Raw genomic sequence first — 7,500 nt, forward strand, 5'->3', positions numbered from 1 at the left:
TCGAATGAAATATTTCAGTTTGTAGTGTTTAAGGCGTTTCAAGTAATGCAACACGTGCTCTTTCTCTTTGTATTTTTATAGCAATGTGGTACATTAAATGGTAAGTTTATAGGTAAAAATGAATCTAAATTAATCCAATAACAGACTCCAATACCCAGTACTATATGTGTGTATATAGGCATTTTAGGGGGGTTTAATATATTTAAAACTAACGTGGCCTACCATGAGTATTAACCACAGAGGCACATTAAATGGGGGAAAAAATTGTGTGAAATATGTGCATTAAATTATGCATTGTGAAATTTTGGCTATAGCCCCATTCACTTTTAAAATGCATTATTACCGTTATTATTATTCATTTGCTGGGCACTCAAGGCCAAACGCTGAAAGATACGCCGTACCCCGGGTCACTCAGGCCTGCGCAAAACCTCGCCATCCATTTCTGCAGCGTCGAGAGCGGAGGTAGAGCATTGCTGGGAATAATTTGAAGCGAGAAAACGTGTCTAATTCAGTTGAGTAATGCCGAGTAAAGCCAACGGTGAACAATGAAGCGCCGCTCTCCGTCTGCAATAAGCGCTAGGAAGCCAATAAAAGCGTGAAACAATCGAGCCGCTGTAGATTGAGGGGAAACAAAAGCTCACTGGAAGCGCGATATTGCTATTCGACGGCGGTCTCTTCCCCTCCGGGACACGATGCGGACGGTCAAGCGGCTCCGAACTCCATCTATCACACTTAAGAAAAAAGCCACCCGCCTATGTCTGCACAGAAACACGCAGGGATGTTCGGAGGTTTACGGAGACGCTCCAAAACGACACGGAGGACCAGAGCTGTCACCCGTGCAACAATCTTCCTGACGGAGAGAGCTGCGTGTGGTTTTCATCAGAAGGACACGCTGTTGTTTAAACGTAATCGTCGGCCGGGAGACCTCAGGCGACGCCGCATTAATAAATGATGGCGGAAAAAGCGAAAGTGCACTTGGTTCAAGGTTCACAGGCACTCGCCGAAGTTTGTGAGTGGATCTTCTCCGCTAAAGCACAACAGACCTGACGCTTTTCGCTATTTCTGGAGACGGTGCAAGTCGCACACCTCTGCGGCGCGCGCTGAAGTGGGCCCTCGTCGGGAGCGCTGAGAAATTACGCATAATTATAGGTTATGTGTCAAAATTTGACTTAATTAAAAAGTCCTAGCCAAACAGTTCGGCCTACTTAAGTGCAAGCAAAAAAAAACGGATGCATTAAAGTAAACAGTAGGCCTTTTTCCCTAAAAGCGAGTAATGCGACCAAAACAGCTTTGGGTTCTGATGCGCGGACCTTGCAAAGCAGCCTTTTCTCATGCATCGTTCTCGAATTAAACGCGCAACCGGTTATTTCGGCCGCATCTGAGATACTGCATAGACGTGCAAAGACGTAGTAAGGGGGAAGGACGTACTCGCGAACACATCTTTAGCGATTAATCGCCTTATGCGTTCCCCAATTGCAAGTCGTCTCGGATAAAAGCATCTCGCGAAATGGCCAAATGCAAAAAGTGACTGTTCTGTGTTCTTCCATTTGCTCTTTTTGCATTGGCCGTCGCTCGATACAGATGCGAACAGAAAAAGAAATCTCGTGTTTATTGCAACAAGCTCACGCGCTTCCCATTCACTTCAATAGCACGAGGTGACTGAACTGCAGCTATAGGAAATCGAGCTGCAGATTTGATCGTAACGCACATAGTTTCTATCTTACATGTATTTGGAGGCGCGGCCCGTCATTTTAATGCAATGCTTCACGTTAAAAAACATCTTTGAAGACGTCAGAATAAAAGCCTGTCAGGAAAGAAAGCACGACTTGAGCGGCACTGGTGTTAAATGAATCAATCGGTTTAAATAGACGCGTTTTTTTGTCCTTTAGGTCTCGAACGCTTGTTGTGTAGTTGTTGTGATTTTATACGGGAAGGAAAGTTAGGGTCAAATATTCTAATGAATGCAGAAAGACTTTTTTCAAGATGGGAAAAAAAAACAACATTTGCATTAATGTAGCCAAATTTTTTCGAATGGCAAAAATGTCTCCAAGGACGCACGAGGGTTAAAGACCCGATTAAATAGCTTTTAGTCAGTTTTCCCAGAAGAAGAATGCTACGATTCATAAATGCAGTAGGTTGCACAATGTATCACGAAACTAAAACGCACTAAACTTTAATGAGGATCTTTTTAAAACTGTAATGAAGCGCAATTACTCAAAAGGATTGTGAAGATGCATGTTTAACTGACATCGCTTTGATTTACATCGTGTACGAAAGCACTGTATATTATATTCGGCAGTGACTGCAAAGGAGTCTTAGCGAATGCTAATTTACAAGCTCCCCCCCCGAAACGGTTTCCAAATAATTTCCTAGTTTCGTAATTTTCCCCTCAGTTCCCTAATGACCCAGAACAGGTACCGCGCGCGCGGAGAATGAATAATCGCCGCAAACTTTTCAGCGGCTTCTTTGAAAGCAAACAAAACAATCGCATCTCCGGGAATGAATCATGAACGCGTTTCGCTGGAAGGGAATTAGGCCCGGAATATTTAGTTCAAGCTGCGTTTAGCGAGCACTGTTAAATGAGAAATGAAGGCCGGCTCTGACTGCCGTCTCGTTTTTAAACGCGCTCGATGGGAGGCCCGCGCGAGACTGAGGCGGCTTTTTACGCCGGTGTTGACGACAGCTCTCAGGAAGTCGCATTGACGCCCACGACTATCAAACAGAGGCCGAAGTGCCTCTTCTAAACGTGCACAGCGTGCTTTTAAAGCCCCGCCGCATCTTGATACGGACAAAAGCAACCCGTGCTTTGCATTCCTACAAATCCGGCACCGACTCCAGGTCGGAGTTCGCGCAGAAGTTCGTCGCCGAAGACAAAGTTAATTCTTAATGATAAGGTATTACGCGAAGACGGAGCGGATTCTTCGAAACGCGCCTTTCAGCTGCAAGCTTTCATTCCGTTCCCTTATCAAGCAAATCAGCAGAAAGGAAAGAACTTCCTAGCTTTTACCTCTAATCAAGTCGGAAATGTATTACCGGCGGAGACTTTAGGGAGATGCCGACTTTTCTCTCCGTGCAAGTCATTTGTTTTTCCATTAAAGTCTGTCGGCCGTGCAGAAGCAGAGGAAGCCGGGTTTCAAATAGATTCACTAAATTATACGCCACCGTTTCGCGGAAATGATTCAATAAATTTGGCATTACAGGAGTAGTTTGTCTGAAAATTAAATGTTCGACTTTATTTACTCGATGTCGAGTCGCTCCAAACTTTCAGCCGACGGCAAAAAGCGGGTTCTTCACAAATGCCTCGGCTGCTTTTTTTAAAAAAAAAAAAAATGAAAGCCAGGATGGATGAGGGCTTTGAAAAACTACAAATCAAAAATGTTAGCACTTCTAGTTCCATCGCGACTTCCATGTCGTGTAGTTCACTCACGTGGATTAGCCTGTGACATCGTTTCGATTCATAGCGATGATTCATTCCGGAATGAATCAGTCTTTTGAGTCAAATCTTTCAGATGAATTCATCACAGATCAAACCGGGATAGTTGCCTTTCCCAAAAAACGTGCTCGGCGAATTGATTGATTCAGTGATTCATTCCCAGATCAAACTGAACCCAAATCATTTCTTATCGAATTGGTTATTACTTTTGTTTCACACGCAAAGCTATGAATATAGTGCATTTTTATGATATTGATATTTTAACATTTGCATCCTTTCTGAAGATTTAATTCGTTGTTGTTAGAAGAAACGCATAAAATCTGTGATTTGTCTGATGAGTGAATGACTAATTCTTTTGAGTTGAATCTTTTTGGTGAATCAATTGATCCAGTTCACAAAGCCAGCCCGAATGATTCATTCACGGTTCGGACTAATCTGATCCTCGAATCCAGCACTTATTTTGGTTTGTTTATCACGCGTACATGGCTCCAAATTTATATGACCTTTTTTCTTATGCAACTATTTGCATGCTTTTTGACGCTCAAAAGCTCTGATCCACATTCACTGTTATTGATGATAACCTGAGAAAAAAGTCATTCAGGTTTAAACAAGACGAAATTGAATTTTCCTATTTTGTTGAACTACGCCTTTAAATTTCCCCCGAATATGAAAGTAAATAAAACTACGAATATTAGTTAAACTCTTTGTCAGCAAGCGTCCCTGACCGATGACCTCTGTGAGATGCGACCGCAAATATTTTCTGAAAACCGCTCTTGACAATGTATGTTGCAATTTGAGTCAATTAGAGCGCTCTCTCCCGAATCCTGCCGCGCTGGGATTTGAATTAGAATGGCAAATGAGACAGCAGATGTTTCGGCCGACCATCAGATGCTCAGGGATATTGGGGTTACAAACAAGTCAACCTTCTCACAGTGGTCATCTCCTGGACAACAACCGACTGAGGGATCGTGTGCTTCTTGGAAAGACTAAAAACAAAGGAAACAGTGGCCACCTTTTTACGCCGGACGTGAACATGAACGTTAAAAACCCGAGTGTAATTTCATTTGGGGAAAACAAAATAGTCACCAGGATGCATTCAAGTAATCGCAAAAAAGTCTCACGTGGTCCTTTAATATATAAACAGATTAATAGTGATCAAAAATAAAAATGAGACTTAACCAATGAAATTTTAATGAACAAAAAATGTAAATAAATAAAACAAAAATAGTGCGATTGTGAGTCGAATGATTAATCGCATCCAAAGAAAAGATTGTGTTTATACTGTGTATATGTATTATGTATATATATATATATTTTAATTATTTTATTTATTTTATTTTTTTATTATTTATATATAAAATAATAAATTTTAAATAAATTATATATATATATATATATATATATATATATATATATATATATATATATATATATATATATATATATCTTTAATTTGGATTTGATTAATCAAGATTAAACGTTTGACCAAAAAAAAAAAAATTTGACTAAATATTATAAAAATAAATATATAACAAAATACAAAAACAAATTTAAGAACAAAATCAAATGTTAAAATAAAATTGAATGTATTTATTGCACAGGTTAATTAGATCCACCACAGCACGTAGATGGTTTGCGATGCAAGGTGTAAACGCAGTCCAGCTAAAGAATTTTTCAGATGTGAATTAAAAATTAATGCCATGTGCGAAGCGACCCTTAATGACATCCATTTATCATGAAATATCTGTCCATTTCTAAGTGCTGTCCCTGTTGTATTCCCCTGCCGGACATATATGCTGGATATAGAGAACTGTCTGGAGCAAATTCCGATGCAAATTTGATTGTGTGCGCAAAGTACTTCAGTCAATATTCATTTGCGGCACACGTTTGATCAATTTTCATGTCAGCTTTACAATGCAAGTGAATGGGGACGTTTTTCAAGAGTTAAGCGCTGAAATGCGAAGCTTATAATTTCACAAATGCACGAATCCATTCTTCCGTTAAACCCTGCGTACGATTTATGCTTTTCTGGGTGATTTAGCGTTTTATTGTTAATAGGATAACGCTCCCGTGTAAATTTCGAACGTGGATGTAACTTTACACAGAAAAGAATAAGAAGCGATCTTTCCCTTAAAGGGCCAGTTCATCCAAAATGGTCTCTGATCGGCCGTTGCGTTCATAAGATCCGTGTAACGTGGAAAAAGCAATCCGATGCAGCATGTAAATTTACTTCTCTTTCATTTAATCATTAAATGGTTTGATTTAATCGTGCAAGGACGATTTTGGTCCCTCCGTTTTGAATTTGGGGCTATTTTTTGCTCATTTTGGGGCACGAGGCCTGTCGCCGAGTGACTAAACACACTCGGCATACATCTGTAATACACTAATATATGAAGATTGTGCCCCACAGTAAGACCATAAGTGAGCCAAACACATATTTAGAGTAAGCAGTCGCCCAGGCAGCCTCTGGCCAGCTCACGGGAATAAAGCGGTTTCCTCCCTTACTAAAAGAAGATGAATGTTTTATCCCTCACACCCGGCAGTGCTTTGTCTCAGAGCGCCGCAGATGGGAGAGAACGGAGAGACGGATGATAAAAGTTCTCCGTGCTTCCCCTCTAATCAGTTTAACTCATTTCTAATAGCAATGGAGGACTGATACAAAGAGGAACTTTGATCGATCGCCTGCCGCGGATGTTCTTCAAACGCATTTGCTTCCCCGCTCACGTAAACCGGACCGCATCAGGAGGCGCCCATGAGTCACCACCGGAGGGATGAGAGGAAAACCCTCATCTCAAACCCAGCACGAAAGCCACGTGCGGTGTCAGACCCAGTCAGGTTAGCGTGAGTTAGCATTGACCTGTTAGCTTTTACTGATGGAGAGGAAAAGGATTATTGTAATCGTGTCAGGAATAAAAGTGGAACATAGTTTATTTCACATAGGCTATTCAAATGACTAGAACGTATAACTAGAAATATAGAAATAAAGAAATAAAGATCTAAGACATTCGCTATTTACACAAAATAACATGAACATTTAAGAACGGATACACTTATAAGAAATATGGCTGATCTAAAAAAAAAGAAAAAAAAAAAGATGGAATTAAATCATTTTAAAGATCCACCAGAATGTCGAAAAATGCATAAATGTTAGTATATACAAAATATTAATATTATTAAAAACCGAAATAATGCTAAAATATAAATAGTGAATGATGAAATGTAAATAAAATTAAATATGTTCAAGTACCGGAAATACAAAAATCAAAACTGACAATAAAAAATAGCTAATTAGGAAACAACCCCAACAAACTAATAACAATGACACAATTTTTTTTTTAATGATTCGAGGCATTATTACATACTGTAATTGCATTTAAAAAATGTTAGAACAAAGGAAAGGTTTTTGTTTTTTTTTTACACAAAATTTTGCACACATATTAATAGCCGTGGGCCAAAAGTAAATGTTGCATTATATCCAAATATAATTATAAAAAAAAAAAAAAAAAAAAAAAAAAAGATCATGTGGTCAACTTTGGCCTGAGGGCTCAGGTTTGAGCATCTACATACTAAAACGGCGCTTATTTATAGGAGACTTCTCAGCTGTGCCTTATTTGAGTGTTAACAGTCTCCGGAGAAATGAAAGTATGCACAAACACAAGCATCTGTTGAGCTAGAAAATGAACGCCAACGGCTTCTCGGAGTGTTCGGTGTTCTTCTGAACCTCGAGAAATGGATGTTTCGCGAAATAATATCGCTCTGAACAGCAATTATGGGCACTTTCACATCAGTGATCTCGAACGGTGCATTCAAATGAGACGGATTAAAAGAGAGCAGAACTATTGCTATGTTCGGCTTAACGGTGGTGAATTGAGTCATGGGATCGTCTTTTTCATTCTAGCAATTGTGTTTAGTCTTCAAAATCTTATAACTGTGTTTAATTAGTGAAAATTAGAATCATAAACCATGTAAGTATGAGAAAATTCAGTTGTTATTCAAGCTTGTTTTGTGCTTTTCTGGTGGAAAAGTGGGTTGGCCTACAAAAATGTCTCATCACTAGTGTATTAATC

The sequence above is a fragment of the Puntigrus tetrazona genome, unplaced genomic scaffold, assembly GCF_018831695.1.
Source record: "Puntigrus tetrazona isolate hp1 unplaced genomic scaffold, ASM1883169v1 S000000148, whole genome shotgun sequence".
In the NCBI taxonomy this organism is placed as follows: Eukaryota; Metazoa; Chordata; class Actinopteri; order Cypriniformes; family Cyprinidae; genus Puntigrus; species Puntigrus tetrazona.